Raw genomic sequence first — 2,417 nt, 5'->3', positions numbered from 1 at the left:
TATGCATTGAGCGACTGCAGTCTTGGTTTTAGTTACAGACTTGTAGCAATTAGCTGTGCAGAACATAAGCATTTTGTTAAAACCATTTAAACTAGGGAGTTTAGAGACTTTTGTTGTATTGCAATGCTTTTTGCAGTCTTTTTAGTAATTTGTTCTAAGATGACTAATAAAAAATAATAAGATCTCCCCAGGCATAAAAACTATGCATCATTGTATATATCTATCTTCATAAATCTCATAACTGGGAGTACTATACTCAGGAAGCTTTGTCACTTGATATCCTCTGGGCAATTTTCTTTTAACTCTATAGGAAGCAGGAAATTCTTTATAGTTGGGGTAGATGGAAAGGGGCCACATAATGACCCAGGAGTAAAAGTCTCTCATTTTGTCAGCTGTTTAGCCATCTGAATACCCGCCCTTGATGTGGAGGGTCTGCACTAATTCTATCCCTCAGAATCCATACTTACAATCCCACATGTCCGCTGCTTCCGCAGTAATCCCTGAGCCCTCAGAATCCATACTTACAATCCCACATGTCCACTGCTTCCGCAGTAATCCCTGGGCCTAGAGGAAAGGTGCTTATATTTCCCCTAGAGGTAAGTTTTAGCAGTGGGACATTAGCAATTAAAGGAGATTCAGCCCTGTGGGATTCTAAATAAGTTTTAAATTTTGGAGCTTTCAGGTACAGAGAAAGGGAGTATTTGTTGCTTTACCCAATTTTGTATGCTATAAATAGCTCAAAAAGAAAAAGGGGTTTTTCGTGGGTTTCCCGCCTGCCGCAGCGTTGGACCATAATCATGGTGAACACGATGGAGTTGCCCAGGTTGCGTATCAACGCCGGAATGCTAGCTCAGTTCATCGACAAACCTGTCTGCTTCATAGGGAGGCTGGAAAAGATTCATCCCACTGGAAAAATTTTTATTCTTTCAGATGGAGAAGGAAAAAAATGGAACCATTGAATTGATGGAACCCTTTGATGAAGAAATCTCCGGAATTATGGAAGTGGTTGGAAGAGTAACTGCCAAGGCCACCATCACATGTACATCTTATGTCCAGTTTAAAGAAGATAACCGGCCGGGCGCGGTGGCTCAAGCCTGTAATCCTAGCACTTTGGGAGGCCGAGACGGGCGGATCACGAGGTCAGGAGATCAAGACCATCCTGGCTAACATGGTGAAACCCCGTCTCTACTAAAAATACAAAAAATTAGCCGGGCGAGGTGGCGGGCGCCTGTAGTCCCAGCTACACGGGAGGCTGAGGCAGGAGAATGGCGTAAACCCGAGAGGCGGAGCTTGCAGTGAGCTGAGATCCGGCCACTGCACTCCAGCCCGGGCGACAGAGCAAGACTCCGTCTCAACAAAAAAAAAAAAAAAAAAAAAAAAAAAAAAAAAGAAGATAACCATCCTTTTGATCTTGGACTTTACAATGAAGCGGTGAAAATTATTCATGAGTTTCCTCAGTTTTATCCTTTAGGGATTGTGCAACATGATTGATCTTGATGGAGTTTCATGTGATTGCAAATGAGCTATATTAAAGACTATTAAACGAAGCCCCTCTTGTTTGAGGGAGAGATTTCTGTGCTTTCTGATATTTAATTTGCTCTTTTTAAGGTATTCCAACCTAGAGTTTTTGATGAAACTGATATATTGACGGTTCTCACCTAAGCCCTTTTAAAAAGAATTGCTACTCCAATATATGGTCAGATTAGATGCAAGAATAAAGCAGTTGTCTGAGTTTAGGTTTCTATTTTATTAATAAAAACCGAAATGGTAAAAAAAAAAAAAAAAAAAAAAAAAAAAAGAAAGAAAAGAAAAGAAAAAGGGGTTTTTGTTTGTTTTTTCAACTGTGGAAAACAAAACAAAAGGACATAAACCCTGCCTGGCTCTGACAATGACAGGAAAGGGAAACTGACAAATAAGAAGTAAACATTTAAATTGTGTAGTATTAAGGCACAGAACAATGATTTTAATTTGGATAGAGGACTGTTGCAAGGCTGGAGTGCAGTGGCGCAATCTCGGCTCACTGCAATCTCTGCCTCCCAGGTTCAAGTGATTGTCCTGCCTCAGCCACCCGAGTAGATAGGATTACAGGCACGTGCCACCACACCTGGTTAATTTTTGTATTTTTAGTAGAGACGGCATTTCACATGTTGGCCAGGATGGTCTTGATCTCCTGACCTCATGATCCGCCTGCCTTGGCCTCCCAGAGTGTTGGGATTACAGGCGTGAGCCACTGCACCTGGCTGAGGAAAAATTATTAAATTAGTATTTATGCTTTTGAATATAGGTCTTGTCCAGTGTGATTAAAAAAAATTTTTAGCCAAATTAAATTTAAAAGTTTAATTGAGCAATGAATGATTCACGAATCAGGCAACCTTATGAGCCAGGATGGGCTCTGAGACTCCAGCACAGTCAAGTGG

General features: G+C 41.1%; 1 pseudogene; it reads left to right on the top strand.

Moving 5' to 3' along the window:
• The first annotated feature begins 797 nt into the window (after positions 1 to 797).
• Positions 798 to 1,491, top strand: LOC126932709 (replication protein A 14 kDa subunit-like; annotated as a pseudogene).
• The last annotated feature ends 926 nt before the right edge of the window (positions 1,492 to 2,417 follow it).

Source organism: Macaca thibetana, chromosome 12, assembly GCF_024542745.1.
Source record: "Macaca thibetana thibetana isolate TM-01 chromosome 12, ASM2454274v1, whole genome shotgun sequence".
In the NCBI taxonomy this organism is placed as follows: Eukaryota; Metazoa; Chordata; class Mammalia; order Primates; family Cercopithecidae; genus Macaca; species Macaca thibetana.
This window is presented reverse-complemented; position numbering and strand designations above follow the sequence as displayed.